The 22,510-nt window shown below is 49.9% G+C and overlaps 1 protein-coding gene across 2 annotated transcripts in view; it reads right to left on the bottom strand.

The window, feature by feature from the left end:
- The window catches only part of eva1ba (eva-1 homolog Ba (C. elegans)), a 111,015-nt gene extending 91,579 nt beyond the window's left edge, over positions 1-19,436 (bottom strand). For both annotated transcript variants that reach the window (XM_038801470.1, XM_038801479.1), the window contains exon 1: positions 19,185-19,436. The gene's annotated coding sequence lies outside the window, so the exon portion shown is untranslated. The remainder of the gene's footprint in view (positions 1-19,184) is intronic.
- Positions 19,437-22,510: the final 3,074 nt, after the last annotated feature.

Below are 22,510 nucleotides of genomic sequence, written 5' to 3'. Positions count from 1 at the left end.
CCAGTTGTGTTTATTGCATATTTTATCATTATTCCTGTTGTAAATAAACAGTAATTGTGTTTCAACTTGCAAACTTGGTGACTCTAATTATTGGACAGCTAAAGTCCAAAGACTATGGGAATTTCTCTAAGAATTATTAGTTAATTCACTTGTGTTGTGTCTCTGGGACGAGTGGGGCTGGAATTGACCGTACACTTAACCAGAGTGTCATAACATAATTTGCGGGTTCAGGTCCATTATAAATATAGCTAGAGCTAAGAAGGTGGAGATAGTTTAAACGATTGCTCAACATTTAAATTTGAAAGAAAAACAAGAAACACAGCCTGGGTCGTGGCAACAAGCAGTAGAATTGGTTATACTACAGTTCCAAATGAAACAATTCAAAATGCGGCAAAAACGAAGAGAAATGGATCTGAAGCAAAAAGAAAGAGAAAAAGAAATGGAGATGTAGCAGAGAGAAATGGAGATGGAAATGTGGAAGCCGGAACTAGAAATGGAGGAAAAAGCTTAAGAGAGAGAGTTCCAGATGAAGGGACTGGAAATGAGTGGGAAGCTGTCAGGAAGTAGACGGAAATGTCATCCTGGAAGAGAAACCAATGGCAATATGCTTAAATTTATAAAGACCCTCCCAAAGATCGATGCGAAGGAGGTAGAAACTCTTTTTTTTTAAATAGCAAGTCATAGAGTGGTTCAGACAAAAGTGAACATTACCCATGTAGAGTAAATTGACAGGGCAGGGACAAGACATTTATGCTTCAATGTCAGAGGCAGTGGTCTAAGAATTATGATGAGGTAAAAAGGCTATTCTGGATGCATATGAATTGGTTCCGGAAGCATATAGGCAAAAGTTTTGGAATTTAACGAGACAGTCGGGACAGACTTATGCAGAATTTGGAAGGGTGAAGCTGAATAACTTTGATAGGTGGGAACGAGCATTGGGAGTTGAAACTACCTAAGGGGCTCTAAGAAATGTCATTCTCTTAGAGGAATTTAAGAATTCCCTACCTTCTATCATAAAATGCCATGCTAAAGACCACAGAGCAAAGACTGCTAGGCAGGCAACAATTATGTCTGACAATTATGAGCTAATCCATGGACGCTTAATGGACCTGTGACTTTAAGGCAAAACAGCCTGTCAAAAGCCTATACCTTTAATTTAAATAGAAGGACCCAGAAGGCTGTGCTGTTTTAGGCTGACTGACATCAATGGTGACTCAGTTTGATTGATTTGGCTGATTGATTTGGCTGGAAGCCAACGAATGAACCCAAATGGCTGTGCTCTGCCTGGTAACAAATGGTGGTTGGATCTCATCCCACTGGAATGAGCTCCAAGGGTTGAGTTTTTGTTTCAGCTTGACTCCTGGCAGCTCAGAAAAAGGACTGGTGCCCTCTCCCTTTTCCCTTTTTCTCCAAAATGGATGTGTTTCTGAACTGACAGGGAGCCTGGATGAATTTATATACAGGAGACCCATTACAGGTTGTTCCAGCAGAGTCCTGAACTGACCACTCTCTATATAGAAAAGGCAGCGGCCTGGAAATAAACCACAAACTGAAAGCAAAGTTTGATGTGAAGCAATGGGGTCTCTCCAGGAAAAGCTATGGGCAATACATTTCTAAACCATAGAGAAGATCATTACCAGCTAAAAACCAGAGAATTTAATCAACAGCATGCTGTGAGGAAAGCGTACTAAAGAAACACCATCTGAAGCGAAGATTCTTATCTTTTGACCTTCATCCATATTATTTTCACCCTTTCCCCACTCTGTGTTTGTCTGTCTTGTGTGGTTGGGTAGAGGGTGGGACAGTTAAAGGGCGGGGGGTATTAGGTTAGCTTGTCGTTATCCAATTGTGTTTACTGCATATTTCATTATTATTCTTGTTATAAATAAACAGTAATTGCGTTTCAATTTACAAACCTGGTGACTGTAATTTTTGGGCAGCCAAGGGCCAAAGACTTGGGGAATTTTTATAAGAATTATTGGTTAATTCACTTGTGTTATGACTCCAGGGCGAGTGGGGTTGGAATTGACCACACCTTTTCCCAGGATGCCATCACAAATGTCAAGGGAGATGATTGGATTCTCTCTTGTTGGAGGTGGTCATTTGCCTGGCATTTGTGTGGCGTGAATGTCACTTTCCATTACCAACCCAAGCCTGAATGTTATTCAGACCTTAATGCATGTATAAATGGATTGATTCAGTGTGGAATGGATTTAGAATTTGAAGCCACACTTTGGGTTCATTTTGGAGATTCTGATTGAGCAACTGGGAGAGGGGCAGGATTTAATATTAGAGGTGTATAATTTAAAGTGGTAACTGAAGAGAGTGCCTTTGGTGTTCTTGAAATCCATCTGGGTAAAGTTCTTCTCAACCCTGGCCCCAAGTTATATTGGCAACCTTAAAGGTGAGAGGTGAATATGGTTAGTTAAAGCCAAATGTAACAATATATGCTCTGAACCTGGTCCTATGTCAGCAGGTGATGTTACAAAAGGGCAGCATGTAGTTCAGAAAGAAGAGGAGGTCGACGGTAGATTCTTGAAGGACTCGAGGATGATTGAGCAAAGGCAGAATGGGAGGAGCTGTTCAATAGGCTCTGGCTGAGTTCTGGTAAGTTTGAGTGATAAGGGCAGTGCCATGGAAAAGAGGAGGAATGCATCGATCAGAAAGGTTTTGAAAGAAAGAAGTCAACAGAGGGAGCCATTACCAATGTTGGCAAAACATGGGAGCTCGGAGAAATAGTTATGCAGTGAGGAATTGGGTAATCAGGGGAACAAACATGGGGTATGTCACATGGAAGCAATGTGGTTACAGAGGGAAGGGTGGGAAATGGGACAGAAAATGCAGTGTGACAGGAGATTGGAGGACAAGTGAATGGAACGCTAGGGGTTATAGAAAGGAGTGTTATAGCAACAGCTTTGCTATGGTTTCAATCACAATAACAAAGAAACCATTGTGGTATTTCCAAGCCCTAGGGGGCGGGAGGGGGAGGGGTGCGGAGGAGGAGACATGGATACTCGAGTTTCATTCTACTGTATAGTGTATAATGTCAGAAATTAGCTGAGAATTAAGGCCAAGGTATTGTTTAACATGGTTAAAGCAATGAACAATTCGACTAGCTTTTTGTCAGAACTTGCAAGCCACTGACTTGAGAGCGAAGAGTGAACCAGGACGAGGGTGATGATTTAGCAACAAGTGTACTGGAGGGAGGATGAAGGAGCAGTGAACAGACCAACAGGGTGAGACTGGGGATCATAGCTGGTTCCTTTCTGGTCAGTATCAGCCAACTACCCACTGGGGAAACTAACAAAGCCATTAGTGGTGACACATTTCAGCACCTGATGCACTTGATATTTTCACCGTGTTGAGCAGCACTGTTTTCAATCCATGTCACGAATGTGCCAAATAAATGTTTTGTTACGATACCATGAGAGAACTGTAAACCAAAATAACTGATGCACGATCAATTGCACAAAGACGAGAGTTAAATACAACTGAGGCTTTATTGCTCTAAGATGTGTGGCCTCCCACAGCAGCTGGCGAAATGGCTGCAGCATGGAGGAGACACACATTTATACTCTGCCTACTGGGCGGAGCCAGCGGACAGGGACTACCAACGTACCTATAGTACAGGTCCTACCGTACATCACCTAATATAGGTGCAACAGTGGTTTACCACATTCACCCCCTGTTAAAATTGAGTCCGCCGTGGGTGGTGAGAACAATATACAACAAATGAGTTATATATTTACAATATTGGAGAAACAAAAATGTGTTTTGAAGTCCAGTGGACCAGTTAGAGATTCAACCGGTCCAGTGCCTTGATGTGCCGCTGGGAGCGACGCAGTGGTGGCGGTGATGCCAATGCTGGTCTGATCCTCGGTGACTCCGGGAGCATGCCGAAATCCTCTTCATCCTCGTGTGTGGGCAGGGGGAGGACAGATGGTCCCGGGGGGGTTGCTGCGGGGAGCGCCGGGGGAGATGAGGGTGGCGCCGGGTCGGAGGGGTGTGTGTGTGTGTGTGGAACCTGCTGGTGCCAGGTCCCTGAGGGAGACAGCATCCTGGCAGCCATCGGGGTACGCCACGTAGGCATACTGGGGGTTCGCATGGAGCAACTGCACCCTCTCCCCCAATGGGTCCGCCTTGTGGAGTCGGACATGCCTACGGAGCAGGACGGGTCCTAGAGCTGCGAGCCAAGTCGGGAGCAACACCCCGGATGTGGACTTCCTGGGGAAGGCAAAGAGACGTTCATGGGATGTGTCATTCATAGCGGTGCACAGTAGTGACCGAATTGAGTGTAGTGCATCAGGGAGGACCTCCTGCCAGCGTGAGGCCGGGAGGTTCCTGGACCGTAGGGCCAGTTGGATAGCCCTCCATACCATCCCGTTCTCCCTCTCTACCTGCCCGTTTCCCCGGGGGTTATAGCTTGTCATACTGCTGGAGGCGATACCCCTGCTGAGCAGGAACTGACGCAGCTCATTGCTCATGAATGAGGATCCCCTGTCACTGTGGATGTAGGCGGGGAAGCCGAACAGAGCGAAGATTGTGTTGAGGGCTTTGAAGACGGTGGCAAACGTCATGTCGGGGCATGGGATGGCGAAGGGGAATCTGGAGTACTCGTTAACCACACTGAGAAAATACGTGTTATGGTCGGTGGAGGGGAGGGGCCCTTTGAAATCCTGAGGCGCTCATAGGGGCGGGAGGCCTTCACCAGGCGTGCCAGGTCCAGCCGGTAGAAGTGCGGCTTGCATTCCGCACAGACCGTGCAGTCCCTGGTGATTGTCCGTACTTCCTCAACGGAGTAGGGCAGATTGCGGGCCTTTATAAAATGGTACAACCGTGTGACTCCTGGGTGACAAAGGCTGTTGTGCAGGGCCCGGAGTCGGTCTACTTGTGCGCTGGCACATGTACCTCGGGATAGGGCGTCTGGGGACTCATTGAGCTTACCGGGGCGATACAACATCTCGTAATTGTAGGTGGAGAGCTCGATCCTCCACCTCAAGATCTTATCATTCTTGATCTTGCCCCGCTGCGTGTTATTGAACATGAAGGTTACCGACGGTTGGTTAGTGAGGAGAGTGAATCTCCTGCCGGCCAGGTAATGCCTCCAATGCCGCACAGCTTCAACAATAGCTTGGACCTCTTTTTCGACAGATGAGTGCCGAATTTCTGAGGCATGAAGGGTGTGGGAAAAGAATGCCATGGGTCCGCCTGCCTGATTGAGGGTGGTGGCTAGGGTGACGTCTGATGCGTCGCTTTCCACTTGAAAGGGCAGTGTCTTGTCTACTGCGTGCATCCCGGCCTTGGCGATATCGGCTCTGATACGGGCGAAGGCCTGTTGTGCCTCGCCGTCAGGGGAAATGGGTGGACTGTATGAGTGGGCGGGCCTTGTCTGCATAAATTGGGACCCACTGGGTGTAGTATGAAAAGAACCCCAGGTGGCGTTTGAGGGCCTTGGGGCAGTGGGGGAGGGGGAGCTCCATGAGGTGGCGCATGCGGTCGGGATCGGGCCCCAGAACTCCGTTCTTGTCCACATAGCCGAGGATGGCTAAGCGGGTCGTGCTAAACACGCACTTCGCCTTGTTGTAGGCGGTGTGGAGAAATTTGGCAAGGTTGGCGCGTAGTCCTGCTGATCATGGCCGCAGATGGTGACGTTGTCTAGGTACGGAAAGGTGTCCCGCAAACCGTACCGGTCGACCATTCGGTCCATCTCTCTTTGGAAGGCCGAGACCCCGTTGGTGATGCCGGAAGGAACCCTGAGGAAGTGATAGAGGCGACCATCTGCCTCGAAGGCATTGTACGGACGGTCCGATTTACTGTTGGGGAGCTGGTGGTAGGCGGATTTGAGGTCTATCGTTGAGAAGACCCGGTACTGTGCAATCTGATTGACCATATCAGATATGAGTGGGAGGGGGTACGCGTCGAGCTGCATGTACCGATTGATGGTCTGGCTGTAGTCCACGACCATTCTGTGTTTCTCCCCAGCTTTAACTACTGCCACGTGGGCTCTCCGGGGGCTGTTGCTGGCCTCGATGATGCCTTCCCGAAGCAGCCACTGGACCTCAGACCTGATGAAGGTCCTGTCCTGGGCGCTGTACCGTCTGCTCCTGGTGGCGACGGCTTTGCAATCTGGGGTTAGATTTGCGAAGAGGGAAGGCAGATTGACCTTTAGGGTTGCGAGGCCGCACACAGTAAGGAGTGGTAGGGGCCCACCGAATTTCAGGGTTAGGCTCTGAAGGTTGCAATGGAAGTCCAGGCCGAGTAGTAGGGCAGCGCAGAGGTTAGGGAGGACATAGAGGTGGAAGCCACTGAATTCTACACCCTGGACCGTGAGTGTGACTGTACAGTACCCCTGGATCACCATGGAATGGGATCCGGAGGCCAGGGAGATTCTTTGGTTGGCGGGGTGTACCGCGTGGGAGCAGCACCTTACCGTATCCGGGTGGATGAAGCTTTCGGTGCTCCCAGAGTCCAGCAGGCAATAGGTCACGTGTCCGTTGATTTTCACGCTGGTTGATGTGGTGGCCAGGTTGTGTGGACGAAACTGGTCGATGGTCACTGAGGCGAGTCGTGGTCGGTCGTCACTGGTGTCGGATGATGGGGAGCCTGGGGGGCACAGGTCCTGGAACGCTGGCGGTGCCCAAGTGCCGTGGGGGAGACAAGATGGCGGCGCCTGAAGATCTTGAGGAGAACAAAATGGCGGTGCCCATAGGCCGCACGTGTTGCGCGGAGGGGAAGATAGCGGCACCCACTGCCCGTGCGTGGACTGAGGGGGAGAAGATGGCAGCGCCCACTGGCCGCGCGTGGTCTGTGGGGGGAGAAGATGGTGGCGCCCACTGGCTGTTCGTGGTCCGGGTAGGTGAAGATGGCAACGCCCATGGTCCTTAAACAAGGGGGGTGGGGGAGATAGCGACGACTGCAGGGGCCTGGCACACCACGGCGAAGTGCCCCTTCTTACCGCAAGCCTTACAAAGGGCAACGCTGGCCGGGCAGCGTTGGCGGGGGTGATTCTGTTGGCTGCAAAAGTAACATCGGTGACCCTCGGGGTTCGCTGGCTGAAGCGTGGCGCAGGCATATTGGCTGGGTATGGCCCCCGCTGGGGTGGCCGTCTGTAGAGTCCACGATGCGTAGGAGGGGTGGGCCGCGTGGCTAGGGGTGTAGGCCTGAATGTTGCGCGAGGTGACCGTCATAGAGAGCGCTAGCTTCTTTGTCTCTGCGAGATCAAGCGTGGCCCCTTCCAACAGTCGCTGGCGTATGAGGTTCGACCCAATCCCCGTAACAAAAGCGTCCCACATAAGGAGGTTTGAATGTTCCGTGGCCATAACGGCCTGACAGTCACAATCCCGGACTGGGATTAGGGCCTGCCAGAAGTCTTCTATGGACTCACCAGGGAGTTGAGAGCGAATGGCGAGTACGTGCCTGGCGAAGAGCGTGTTCGTCTTCTGAGCGTAATTTACTTTGAGAAGCGTCATGGCTTCTGCGTAGTTTGGCGTGTCCTGGATCAGCGGAAAGACGTTGGAGCCCAACCTTGAGTACAGGATCTGTATTTTCTGAGCCTCCGAGACAGGGCTTGGCGCCGTGTTGATGTACGCCTCGAAACAAGCTAGCCAGTGCTGAAAGTCCCTTTTGGCGTCACTTGATTGTGGATCCAGCTGCAGGCGATCCGGCTTGATATGGAGGTCCATCTTTTGAAAATCTTAGAGCAATAAATTGATGCATGAACAATTGCACAAAGACAAGAGTTGAATACAACTGAGGCTTTATTGCTCTAAGCTGTGTGGCCTCCCACAGCAGCTGGTGAAATGGCTGCAGCATGGATCACACACACATTTATACTCCACCTACTGGGCGGAGCCAGCAGGCAAGGACTACCGACGTACCTGTAGTACAAGTCCTACCATACATCACAATAACCAAAGTTACAATAGACCCCAAAATGAAGAAATTGACGACAAGATTTCCCGTTTTACAACTTATACTTCAAACAAGTCAGAATCAACATAAATTAAACATGAATTAGCAGGCAAGAGATACTTAAAATGAAAAGATAATTTTTAAATAGTTGATATAACAAAAATCCATCTTTCACAACCACAAGCACCCTCATCATTCCCCACACATATGTAACACCACATGCAATCTCCCTCTTTCCAACTCAATTGATTCAGCCTTCACTGGCAGGTTATTCCATCTGAGATCCCTGGATACAGTTAGCACCATTTTCATGCACATCTACCCACCCTCTCTCACTAAGGTCACTTCAGATCTGATGGTGGAACTTCCCAGAGTTCCTTCTCAACCAATCAACCAACACCTGGGTCACAATCTGGTTGGTTGATACAAACACTTTCACACTCCTGAGCTAGTCAACCACCTTTTAGGACTACCCCTGTTAGCTTGCTCGTGTATCGCTCCCCTAAGAACTTCTTTTCATTTTACTGCTAAACAGAAAATCAATATTTTAACAGAGCTTTGCTTGTTTCAACTCAGACAAATTCTGTATTTGTCTTTCAGTCTCTCTTTGCATTCTCTTTGAATCTGCATCTATGTTCTGATTGCCTTCGCCCTCCAGCTCTCCTGCTTGTAGTCCTCCTTTGTGTCTGTGGCTCTCCTTTGGGTCAGCCAGCCACATGGCAATTAGGTCACATGGACCCAATATTTTCTATTATCCAATAAAATTGCAATTGGTCTCTTTACATTTGATGCAAACCCTGCAAAATCATTTCAAACATTCTTAGAAACAATTCAGGTTCTTGACACATTTTAAAGAAATTACAAATTTTCCTTTCTGTACTGCTTCCAGGTCACAAATTATCACTCCTGTTAAAAGATGTTGCCATGACAGCATCATTGCTATCTAATGGAGTGCGGTGGGAATTAGTTTCCTTCCTCTCCACAGCATGTTAAAATGGAGCATAATTAACAAGTCTGAGACCATTTAGCAGGAAATGTGTAAAGTCACACAAGCCTATTTTTACAACTGCACTTGGCAGCTGTCTGGCCAGCCACGTGATGCCTGTATTTAGACACCACTGAATGAGAGCAGAGAGAGTTGATAACATCAAATTGTCTGCGTTCTGCTTATCGCTACTGATGGAGGATCTTTGCCAAGCCTTCACAGTCCCAAGTCTCAGATTCCTGATAAAAACCTGATAATTCTCCATAGAGCTCCATGCTTGCATTTACCAAGATCTTATTGGCATCACACAAACAAGATGTTCATCTAATATCCACACACTCTTTCAAACTGCACATTACTGGATAGTAATCTGGAGAAAACGGAATCTCTCCCCACTTAAGCCTGAGACACTCATAGCACCTGGAAGTCCACCTCAGTTGTCATTTGGCAATTTCTCAGGAACATGGAAACCGAACCTGGAGCACTTGATAAGCAGGCGAACATTGACTGACAGGAAAGACCCACTGGTGCATTTGGCCTTTCCCACAAAACTGCAATTTTTTTTTGTTTTTTTTAATAAATTTAGATTAGCCAATTATTTTTTCCAATTAAGGGGCAATTTAGCGTGGCCAATCCACCTACTCTACACATTTTTGGGTTGTGGAGGCGAAACCCACGCAGACACGGGAGAACGTGCAAGCTCCACACGGACAGTGACCCAGAGCCGGGATCGAACCTGGGACCTCAGCGTCGTGAGGCGGTTGTGCTAACCACTAGGCCACCGTGCTGCCCTACAAAACTGCAATTGACAGTGCATGTCAATACAGACACTCCCCACCCAACCTGGAAGCCATGCAGTTCCCTGGGAGAGACATAAAACCAGATTTAAAGAAAAAACAGCCCACTTAGAAAATCTAACTGATGAAAATCTAATCTTGATGATCTAACCTAGTCCAGCAGTCAGGCTGGCTCAGTTCTTGTACCAGCCATTGTAGTTACTGAGTGTTACTGAGTGTGCCAATTTGCCCATTAGATGACAGAGGATCATCGCAACAAATGGCCTCAATGTCCGTCCCCACACCCCTCTCCATCGCAGCCCAACTTCCTTAAAACCAACTCTGCCTTAGTTGGGAGATGTCTTGATGTAATTCAAAATGTTCCTTTACAGATGATTTCCTTTCTTGCAGTGCCTCTTTCAGGGGCTATCACTTCAATTTGATTTGCTCATTAGTATAAATAGGGCAGAGCTGGGACAGTAGGTGAATGAGGGGAGAGTTATGAAACTGGGCAAAGTCAATGAATGCTCTCCGTGAAGAAAGGTGGGGCGGGATTTCATCATCCAGGACCAGCCGGAAACCTCCAGCCTCTCCACGCCTTCGTTTTGACTTCATCCGCTGGCTTTGATTCTACAGCCTGGGCCGAAAGCCACGGAATTCCCTCCACTACTCCACTTCAGTGTCTTCCTGTGAGATGCTGTTTATAATCTGCCCCTTTGGCAAAGCCTTTGGTCACCTGCCTTAATCTCTCCTTCCTTAACACAGTGTCAATATTTTTGTCCCATAACGATGCATGTGAAGCAGTTTGAAATAGTTCACTTTGTTGAGATATTAAATCAGTGCAGGTTGTTACTGTTGAATGGATGCAATTGTCTGTGTTTGTCAAATTCACTCCTATCTGTGAAACCCTGGGCTGAGTTTTATATAAAAGGTCAGGAACCGAATGTTGTGACTAGAGATGGGACCCAAACTGAAACAGGTGAGCACTAGGACCCTGGGTGGCAGCTGGCCAATTGAGGATGGTGTTACACCTCCCAGAGCTGCCTGCCCAATCAGAGGGCTGGCAGCACTGCAGCCTTGGCAGCGCCACTGTTAGAGGTGGCCAGGGCCGATGCTACAGGAAGAAGAAGTTGGCACCTCCAATAGTCACCCTCAAAGACAGGTAGGTTTATTATATTTCCATGCTAGAACCAGGTTGATCGTCCCTGATGTGTTCGGCAGGTTGGTTCGACGTTGACTGCAACTGGATGCAGGGAAGCTAAAAACAAACCTCTGACACAGGAGTTGATCCAACACTGTTTTATTTAACTATGGACTGCTGTACATGTTCAGCTGTAGGCATCGCCGTCCTTTGGCTGGACATTGCCGCTTTAAATGGGGGGAGCCACAATTCGGACAGGTCATAACGCTGACATGCCGTGCTTGAACGCGCATGCGCAGTGCGGTCGGCCGACGTACGCACCTGCGCATTAGGGTTTTCGGCCTCGTCGTCCACCTGGTCATGGCATTCATGCATAGGGACCCGGGAAAAGTGTGCGAAACGGCCACTCTCTTCAATGCTCAGGCCTTGCATTTTTGCAATGGCCTGCACCCTGTCTGCCTCGTGGGAGGCCAGTTTTACAGTTTCTGCCACCCTGATGTGGGAGTTATGATTCTTGGCATGCTCATGGACTACGTACGTCTCGATAGCGACGGAAAGGGTCAGCTGTTTGATTCTGAGGAGCTGCTGCCGCAGGGAATCAGAGTGGACCCCGAAAACGATCTGATCATGGAATCAGCCGTCGAGCCATAATTACATGACTGCGCCAGGATGCGGAGATGGGCCAGGAAGGACTGAAAAGGTTCATCCTTACCCTGAAGCCTCTGTTGGAAGATGTACCGTTCAAAGCTCTCATTCACTTCAATGTCACAGTGGCTGTCGAATTTTAGCAGTACTGTTTTGAACTTCGTCTTGTCTTCGCCATCGGCAAACGTAAGCGAGTTGTAGATGTGGATGGCGTAATCCCCCGCGGTCGAGAGAAATAGCGCGATCTTCCTGGCATCCGATGCTGCCTCGAGGTCGGAGGCCTCGATACACAGGAGGAACTTTTGCTTGAAGATTTTCCAATTGGCGGCGAGGTTGCCGGAGATGCGGAGCTGCGGAGGAGGCTTCCATGTCGCTGGATGGCCGGTTGCTGGTCGCTGCAGATTCACTCAAGGTAAGTTCGGCAGGATTAATAGCACTCTGGTACCATGATGTGTTAGGCAGGTTGGTTCGACATTGACTGCAACTGGATGTAGGGAAGCTAGAAACAAACGTCTGACACAGGAGATGATCCAACACTGTTTTATTTAACTATGGACTGTTGTACATGTTCAGCTGTGGGTTGACATTCTACTAATCCAACTGATGACCTCTTACTGGCTCGACCAGACCTACTAGCTACCACATGGCAATAATGCTCACTAACGTGTGCACTCGGACTGTCTCAGTAGCTGGGTCCTGAGAGAGAGTCTTAATGCCCCGTGGGCTTTATAGTGGTGGTGTCCTGTCTGGTGATTGGTTGTTCTGTGTTGTGTGTTCATTGGTCATCCTGTGTGTCAATCACTGCCTGTCTCATCTCATTATATACATGAGTGGATATTATGACAGTCTCCAGAGATTAGGGTGCGGGTTCACCTTCCACTGGCAGCACTGTAGCTGCGGGGGAAGCCATTGCTGCAAGGAGGCCATCCCTGGGGGGGGCCAAGAAGGGGCCGTAGAGCAAGGCCCCCACCAGGAACTCCCCACTGGGAGGCTATCAGCTTTTACCCAATAGTCTGCCCACAGGGTTGCAGCACCTCGTGGTGCCAATAAATTGCTGGTGAGGGGGGGGGGGGGGGCAATTGACTGACACAATCGGCCACATTATGGGAGCGGCACTGCTGAGAATCCCACTGCGCGCAATCTCCCCTGGCAATGAGAAGAAATCTGGCTCCCCTCCTGAATGAAAGCAACTTCGATTGGAGTTGCTACCTGGACTGCTGAAGAGCAGAACTGATGGAGCCATTGGTGAATTGGCTGCAACATGAAGCCTCTATCAGCAGTTGAACTTTGTGCGGTAGACATTAGTAGACACACACATCCTCCTGATGATTCTTTAAGACTTTGGGAGTGACCAGTTTTTGGGGTGCATGGAAACTTCACATGGATTTAACTTTCAAATAAGAAGCAGGTGACAAAAATGAGTGAAAGCAATGATTTACTGACACCAGGAAATACAGATTGAAGTATGTTTATTCTGGATTCAGTCATGGGAGTTATAAAAACATGCGGCTGAGCTGATTGTTGGCCATTTGATGTATTATACCATCGACTTTGTCCCTTTAATAAGATTTGGACAGAATCACTCTGGGGATCTTCACCTTGACAGAAAGAGGAAGCAACCCACATCTCCCACAGAATGGCCATGTGATTCAAGTGGTGAGGATCAAGACTAAATGGGAAGAGAAATGGGGGGGGGGGGGGGGGGGGGGGGGGGGGGGGGGTGAATAGGTTGGGGCTGTGGTGTGATGCAATGCGACGGGGATGGGAGCATGGGCCTGGGTAGGGTGCTCCTTGGAAGGGTCGGTGATGGGCTCAATGGCCTCCTTCTGTACTGTAGAATTTATGATTCAAGGTCAAAAGCCACTTATAAATTTAGCAAACACAAGGGGCGGGATTCTCCAAGCCCTCGCCAGGATATGGCGGGGGTGAGAATCGCACAGCGCCGGTCGGCGGCCGTTAGCAGCGGCTCCCCCCGGCAATTCTCAGGCCCGCGATGGGCCAAGTGGCTGCCCGTTTTTTGCCAGTCCCGCCGGCATAAATTAGAGTAGGTCCTTACCGGCGGGACCTGCAGGCGCGGGCGGCCTCTGGGGTTCTCGGTGGGGGCGTGAGGGGATCTGGCCCCAGGAGGTGTCCCCAAGGTGGCCTGGCCTGCGATCAGAGTCCACTGATCCGCGGGCAGGCCTCTGCTGTAGGGGCACTCTATTCCTCCGGATTGGCCGCTGTGGTCCTCCGCCATGGCCGATGCAGAGACTAAACCTCCCGCGCATGTGCTGGGGTGACGCCAGCACACGCTGGCGCTTCAGCGCATATGCCATCTCGCGCCAGCCGGCGGAGGCCTTTCGGCGTTGTCAGCGTGACGCCAAGCCCCTTCCCCGCCGGCCAGCGCAGCGCAAACCACTCCAGGGCCGGCCTAGCCCCTGAAGGTGCAGAGGATTCCGCACTTTAGAGGCGGCCCGACGCCAGAGTGGTTCGCGCCACTCCTTCCTGCCGGAGTTGCCCGCCCTGCCAATTACGGCAGAATCCCGCCCAAGGCTACTTGAGGTACACTTGAATCGAGATTTTTTGGAAATACTGCTTGAGGGGAGAGAGAAATCCTTTCAGGCACCAGCTGCAAGTCTGGCAGCCTTTTTCAAGACTAAAATTAAACTTTACAGCCTTTGGCAAAAGCTGCTGCTCAGCTTCAAACTCCCAGCAAAACTAAAAACTAAACTGCCTGCCACAGACCTGGGCCGGGAACCTCTGAGGCTCCGCGCAGCAATCGGGCTCGGCATGGGGGCAGGGAATTGGGCCAATGACGTAGCGCCGGTCAAGGACCATTGAAAGAGCCCCCCCCCCCCCCCCCCCCCCCCCCCGAGGTGATTCTCTGCCGACAACTAGCCGAGTTCCCGCCGTGTGGTTCACTCACGGTTCCACCCGGCAGGATCTCGGAGCAGGGTGGGGGCGGGGGGAGTCCGTCACCGGAGGGGGCCTCCAGGACGGCCAGGTTCACGATCAGGAGCCACCAATCGGTGATCTGGGAGGGGGCCTATATAGTCGGGGCCGGCTCGCTGTGTCGGTCCGCCGTGTTGCGCAGGTCCGCCGCCGCGCGCATGTGCGGTCCCGTGGCCGGAAGTGCAGGGCCCCGTATCGGCAGCCGGAGCTGCGTGGACTACTCTGGGGCCCTGCTAGCCCCCTTGAAAATGGAGAATCACTCTGGGCTTTCTCCAGGAAACTCCAGAGTGATTTGTGTCCATTTTCTCACGGGCCTGGAGACATGGGCCCATTGTCAAACAATTCTGCCCCTGGTTCCTCCCATTAAGGGGCTGGTTTAGCTCACAAGGCTAAATCGCTGGCTTTTAAAGCAGACCAAGCAGGCCAGCAGCACGGTTCGATTCCCGTACCAGCCTCCCCGGACAGGCGCCGGAATGTGGCAACTAGGGGCTTTTCACAGTAACTTCATTGAAGCCTACTCGTGACAATAAGCAATTTTCATTTCATTTAATGGCATCACCTTTATCCCACTCAAATCTCTAGATGTGCTTACCTCAGTCAATGTCTCAAATTATTTACTCTTTCCATAAACAAAAGTCCATTAAGAGAAGAGTGTTTACTCTTCTCTTTGTAAACACATACAGGCTTGGAATGAATGATGAACTCACTTTTATGACATCTCAATTGCCCCCTTTCCAGCTAGAATCTTGATACCTTCATCTAGGTTCTTTAATAATATTACTACAACAAATACATATTCCTAAATCCAGGATTTAAAAAACATTACTGCAAAAGATATAAAATACAACATATCAATATATATAAATGTATTACATTCATAACAGTGGGACTTTGTCAAAAGCTTTCTGAAAATCCAATTGGTCCACTGGCTCTCCCTTATCTATTTTGCTAGTTAAGTCCTTAAAAAGTTTAGTAGGGTTGTCAAACACGATTTCCCTTTATTAAATCCATGTTGACTTTGCCTAATCCCGTTAATATTTTCTAAGTGCCCTGTTATCACATCCTTTGTAATACACTTTAATACTTTCCCTGCTACAGATGTTAGGCTAATGAGTCTGTAATTTACTGATTTCTCCCTCCCTCCTTTTTTGAATAAAATGGTGACATTTTCCACCCTCCAATCTTCCGGGACTGTTCCAGAATCTATATCATTTTGGAAGATGCCAACCAAAGCATCCATTATTCCCAAGACCACCTCCTTTAGTACCCAGTGTGATGACGGGAGTACTTTAAGAATATTGGGATAAGTTAAGATTTAAACGCCTAAGGGGTATAATGTGTGGCTGCAGTGATCATGGTTTTAGAAAGGATTTTGTTTTGGTTGTAGGGAATAGCAGGTGAAATTGATGAGGCAATGTGTTTTTCAGTCCAAGCTAATGAACTATGGTTCAACTGGGGAGGTCCCTGGGGAGTTAATGTGCCTCTGCAGCCTGCAGAGATCATTTGTTTCTCAGCTTGGAGAGATTGTTGGGTGGAGGCCAGAGAGGCAGTGAGAATTTTTGAGAGAGCGAGGAGCTGAGTTCTGATCTGCCTGACTGAGTCCGCAATTCTTTCCAAGTGAAATAGTTTAAAAAAGAATAATACTATTTTAAAACAGAACAATCTTTTCAGAGGTCAAGGAAGAAGTGAAACAGCTATTTGAAGGCATTCTGCCAGAGCCTGAACGGGTTCTAACCTCAGCCAGATCTGTTTTATAAAGCAAGTATTACTCTATGCCCTGATGATCTTAAAATGGATTAAGAGCTGTATGTTTCTTTTCTTGTTGTTTAATGGGAAATTGTATTGTTGCGTTAAGGGGTGGTCTTTTTGGGTGTGAAGTTAAAAATTCAATATTGTATTCATAATAAAGTTATGTTTTAGAAATACCAAAGCTTTATGTTTTCAGAATGTCAGAAGAGCCCTCCAGCGGGTCTCCCGGCAGTCTTCGTGCCTCACGGGATTCACCCAAGTCACATGGGACGTCGGAGTTGGAATTCTATCCAAAAGGGGCGGGACAAAAGAGCATTCCCAGAAGTATATCGTAAACCTGCTTAAGACCTACTCATCCGGGATACACCGGCCTTCTTTGATTCCAAACGTGGACCAGGCGGAACAACACCCGGGGTCTCCTGGGCCATTGTAGACCCCTGGGTGGTCAGGGTCAATGCAGGGTGGTCCTCGGTCCTCCCCCTAGAACGTGGGCACCTTAGCCCTTCCCAGCTGGCACTTCAGTACTGCTACCCGGTCACTGCTAAGGTGACCAGATGGCCCTGCCAAGCTGGCAGGAGCACTGCCCAGGTGCTAGGGTGCCAGTGCAAGGATGCCTTGGTGCCAAGGATCAGGGCCCGAGGGGGGGCCATGCCCATGAAAGGAGGGTTTGAAAAGTGGAGGTTTGCAGGGCAGGTATGTAGGATCAAATCTGAGACCCGGTGCCGTGAGGCAGCAGTGCTAACCACAGCGCCACCTTGCCGCCCACAATTCCAGATTATTAATTGAATTTGAATTCCATCATCTGCTGTGATAGGATTTGAATCTATATCCCCTAGAGCATTAGCCTGGACCTCTGGATTACTAGTCCAGTGGTATTATCAGTACACCACCATCTCATCAAATTTGTATGTAGCTCTGCTGGGCTGTGAGGAAAGAGCAAGGAAGCGACACTAATTACAGAGCTCTTTCAAAATGCTCTATCAGTCAAATTCATTTTTTCAGTCACGTAAACCAGAATCAAACATGGCTGCCACCAATGACAAGGGTTCATCTCCTTCTATTCTTGGAGCTCAGGACAATTTGGGCTAAAATTCAGCCTGGGGCAGTATTTTCCGCATCCCCTCCCTCCCCCCTTCCCGCCCGCATATTTCACCACGACGGAGGTGGCTCGCCATTGGCTGGTGGCAGGATCTTCTTATCCCACCACTGTCAAACGGATTTCCCATTCTATGCTGCCAGGAGGTCTGTGGCAGGGTTTGCCGTCAGTGGAATCCTCCAATCCCACTGGCGATTGCGGCCGGAAACCTGCGGCCCAGGTGTCAGTAGACTGACTGGTGCCTGCTCCAAGCTCAGTTTGGGGTTTCCTGCCATCTGCTGCGCTCCTGAAGACAGAAATCCCATTGATATTCTCAGGATTTATCAGCACAAATATCACAAAGGGCTAACACCATGGGAACCAGGAGGATATCCATTGTCCGAGTTTAACTCAGCCAGCAAAAACAAACATCATCAGCCCTCTTGAGTAAATAGAGCTGGTGAGTCAAACTCAATATTGCAGCCCAACAGGTTTACACATTGAATCGCTCATTCACATTTTCATCCTGAAGCGTACCATATGTTATGACTGTGGAATTCAAAACTGTCAAGCAGATCTTGGCCCCCTACCCCAACGACTCAGAGCACTCTGTCATCAGCTGCTGAGCTATGGGACAAGGTTTGATCCCTGACCTTTGCCAAGATAACAGATCTAAATCCAACCAATGACTGGATTGCCACAATTTGCCTCAGTGCCCCCATGCCAGTGGAGGGAACAAAATAAGGTTCAGCTCCTGAACCTATTTCCCATCCTGCTCGGCTCCTTGGATATCAACTGAGGACAAGTTGTGAAGTCCTGTGGTTGAATAGACAGTGTCATAGTGGTAATGTCACTGCAGTAGTATTCCCGTCGGCCCACGCTAACTCTCCGGGGACATTGGTTCAAATCCCACCACAGCAACTGGTGAACTTTGAATCCAATCAATTAATAATCTGCAATTGAAAACCACCATCAATTGTTGTTCGAAATCCATCTGGTTCGCTAATGTCCCTTCGGGAAGGAAATTTGTCAACCGTACCTGGTCTGGCTTACATGTGACTCCAAACCCACAGTGATGTGGTTCACTTTTTAACTGCCCTCTAAAATGGACCAAACTACTCAGATCAAGAAGGTAACTCACCACTGCCCTCGCAAGAGCAATTGGGCAACAAGTACTGGCCTTGCTAGCAACAATGCCCACATTCCCTCATAGCACAAAATAAAAACCTGTTAATATCTGCTGCCTTGTCTCGCAAAGAATGGCAACTTTGGCTTGGTCGGGGGGGGGGGGGGGGGGGGGGGGATTGGCACTCTGAACCCATGCCCAACAAGAAGCTGCAGACCACAATAGAAAAGAAAGTTCAGGATTTAGGGAGGGGGGAGTAATGGGAAGGGAACAGCTAGCAGTCCCATACACTGTATTAATAAATAAAACAGTTCACCATCCTTCACAACACAGGACACGTCCCCACAACAGATACCATCAACAGTGACAAACCTGCAGCTGACAACAATTAGGAGGACAAATCATTTCCTTTAATCATTTCTTAGTCCAATTTTGAAAAGTAAAGCAAATTAATTTGGGTTCAAGTGTTCAGATGGGTTCAAAGCACAGAATGCTGACTGTCTTAAAACTTTAAACGAAAATTACATCCTGTCGTTCATTAATGCAGCTGGAAACACGAATATCACTGAAGTTATTTTGTAATCCTGGCTAACAGGCTCCCTGACCTATGACTAGGCTCTGCATTGCCAGTACCCTCTCCTGGCTCCCACTCTCTCACACTCATCTCACACTCCCCCCACTCTGTCCTTTTCCACTTTGCTACATCTCTCCACTCCCCATCTAATCCTCTCATTCCCTTTTGCACCCTAATCATTTTCCCTTCCCTTTCCATTCAAATGCTGTTACCAAATCAAGCCATTCCCAGCCAGTGAATCTCCCTTCTCCCTTCTCCCCTGACATCTCACCTGAGTGTTTCTTGCTCTCTCGGGCTCCTTTCAAGTTGTGTCTTGTAGTAGCCACAGCTGCATTCTGAGCTTTGTGAAGCAGCTGCCCCTGAACACGAGTGGTTTTTAATGACTGCACCCGAGGCTTCTTAGTGTAGCCCCACCTCCTCCCTTTTAGGATCCGCCAGCCAATTCAGGACCAGCAGCTGCCTCACTCAGCATACGAAGCAGGACCCTGGCCTCACTGTACCTGCTGAGAGTGGCTAACTTCGGCTTGGGTCCACAGTCGTTAAGACTTTGACAATGTTGTCAGCATCCTTTCAACCCAAGAATTGCTAGTAAATGATTAATGCAAGTCAAACCATCACGTTCCACATCACAAGTTCAATGCCCTCTGTTTCCAGTATGAGAAAATGACGCAGCTGAATTCTTATTGACTGAATACAGACCTGCCAGGTTGTCCCCAGTTTGTTGAAAGGGACAATGGAGCGTTATTGTAACAGAGCAACTGCATTTACCTAATTCAGCAATTAGTGTAAAACTGCTCCACCACCCATGCAATGGAACCCACACGGAGTTCAATTTAAAGGCACCATTTGATACTAAATTAGCAATGTTTTCTCCAAACATTCTGAAGAGTAGGAATTAAAACATCAAACGTATTTAACATCTAAATGTGTAGTATGATTTGTACACAAAGAGCACTCACTTGTTCATGAAGTTATTCCCTCTTTCAAGGATTTGCAATTCCAAACACTCCCAACCAATGTTACACCACACAGGTACAATTCTGAAAACAATAACCTGTTGATTCTGCAAGCCCGGTCATACGTGATCCAGTACTCAGGGACATAGTCACATGTTAATGGGATTAGTTTGCTGGAGGATGATTTCAAGGTTGAATTCAGATTGTGAGATTCAAACATTAAGAAGGAAAGAACTTGGGCTGGATTCTCTGATTTGGAAACTCCTGACGCCGGTGTGGGAACGGTGACGTTTTATGACCGTAAAAACAGCGCATTACGTTCACCGACCCCCCCCCCCCCCCCCCGTCTGGTGGGGGGTTAGCAGGCACGCAGCGTAGAGCACCTAGCTCTAGCTGCCGATACAGCCGGAGAATTGCTGGGTCCGTGGCCGCGTATGCAAACGGCGGCGGCCGGCAGTGGCCGCGACGTGCAACATGGCGCCGGCCGCATGCGGACCTGCCTGCCAAATAGTGACCCCCCTTTGGCCAGGCTCGCCGCCCCTGGACAACCTCCCACCAGTGCCACCAGCCCCAGCCAATGTCCCCCCTGCCTGCGGATCGGCTCTCCCCCGACTGTGGCGGCGCTGGAGTGAGTCCACAGCCGCCACGCTAATTTCCCGAAAGAAAATAGCATGAGCGACCCACACCGTCGGGAACTCGGCCCATCGGGGGCGGAGCATCGTGGGGGGGAGGGCCTCAGGTAACGACCTGAGGCCATCCATTGGCGTGCAGCGTACTCCTAGAGTATGCCGGCTTGGAGGGGGCGGAGCATCGCAAAAGCGGCGCCACCCCCAATTCCGGCAGCAACGTGGATTCTCCGGCCAATCTTCAAACGCAATTTCGGCATCAGAGACCGGAAATCCCGCTCCTTGTATTTATACAGAAACAAAAACAGAAAATGCTGGAAATGCTCAGCAGGTCTGGAAGCACCTGAGGGACAGAAAACAGAGTTAACGGGTGTGATTCACCAAAAAATGACTCAGGGCACGATTCTCCCAGAAAGAATTTGAAGTGTGGTAGTGAGCAGGAATTGCCACAAACTTCCCGCCACTTGGCCCAGCTAGCCGCCAATGTTATTCAACGTTAATTGGTCCACTCAACGAGGCCTCACGGGCTTCTCGCTGCAAATGAAGGTTCACCAGCTGTTGCGACAACACCATGATGCCAGCCCCCCGCTAACAAGGCCGAGCATCACTTAAGCCGCAGTTGCTCAGCCAACCCCAGGCAGCTCGCAACAATGGCGGCAGGAGACAGTCCCCAAGATTTGGTATGCAGATCTGGGGAGGCTGCTCGACGCAGTGGAGGTCAGGAAGGATGTCCTGTTCCTCCGAGGACCCCGGAGGGTCAGCTATAGGGCAGCCCGTGCTGCCTGGGACGAGGTGGCAGCTGTGAGCACAAGGAGTGTGACCAGGAGGATTGGCGTCCAGTGCAGGAAGAAGGTCAATGACCTGCACCCAGGCAGCGCAAGTGAGTAGACCAACAGCCCCCCCCCCCCCCCCCAACACCTCCGCCGAGAGTTTTCCTCCCCTAAGCGAGCGTCCATTCCCAATTCTCCATGCGATCCCCTCCCTCCCTCCACACCCTCTCTCCCTTCAACACACCCTACTATTCCTTCACAAAAGCCCCACCCCACCACTGTGAACTGCGTGGGTGGCTGACAATGCCCTCTCTGTGTCTCCCCAGGAAAAGCTCTCCCACAATTGTCGGGAGAGGGCCCAGACTGTTAGTGGTGTGCTGGGCATCAGAACCCACACTACCTTTGAGGAGCATGCCCTGGAGGTGATGGGGTGGCCGAGGACAGAGTGGTCACCAATGCGGTGGCTGGCGGATGCTGCAGAGATGAGGTACCACCGGGCTCCACCCGGAGGACATGTCAAGCATGAGTTGTGATTGCCTTACTGACTGACCCATCCCTCCCACTCACCACATGTTCATTCTCCCACAGGTCCACCAGGGCGGCATCCTCTCTTGACTCAAGAACACCTTGGAGGAGAGCTCCAAGAAGGCATGATCGAGGCATCACAGCTGTCATCTCTGCCCTCCACCAGTGCAGATTCATGCACCTCAGTGGGAATTATTAGTGGTCAGGCATCTGGGGCACAGTCTGGTGAGCACCGCACAGCTGCTGATGTACATCAGGTGGAGGCAGGAACCCCCAGCTGAGACAGCAGTCGGAGGGCTGCTGGATCCCAGGACCCAGCTGGGTCCCAGTCTGATGCTGACCCAGTGGAACAGGCTAACGCGGGGCTGATGGAGATGTTAGGGAGCAGCCAGGACATTCCGAGTTAGATGTCAGTGACACACCAGTAGTCCATAGCCAATTGGAGAAGTCCTAGAGGCTATGGGCGCAGGAGATGTCGCCGGCAATGCGTGGCACTGAGGCCAACACTGCTAGGGTAGCGACCGCAGTGGAGAGCCTGGTGCACGACGTTGGCACCATTAGTGAAGGAGTCCAAGGCATCGCCCAGTCAGTGACGACCATGGCTGAGGGTCTTGACAGTATGTACGACTCGCTGGGGCTACATTGATGAAGTTCTGTGGGCGTTGACACGATGGTGCAGACCATGGGAACCGCCAGGGCTGGCACAGCCAGATGATGCAG

The sequence above is a fragment of the Scyliorhinus canicula genome, chromosome 1 (genome assembly GCF_902713615.1).
Source record: "Scyliorhinus canicula chromosome 1, sScyCan1.1, whole genome shotgun sequence".
Classification (NCBI taxonomy): domain Eukaryota; kingdom Metazoa; phylum Chordata; class Chondrichthyes; order Carcharhiniformes; family Scyliorhinidae; genus Scyliorhinus; species Scyliorhinus canicula.
This window is presented reverse-complemented; position numbering and strand designations above follow the sequence as displayed.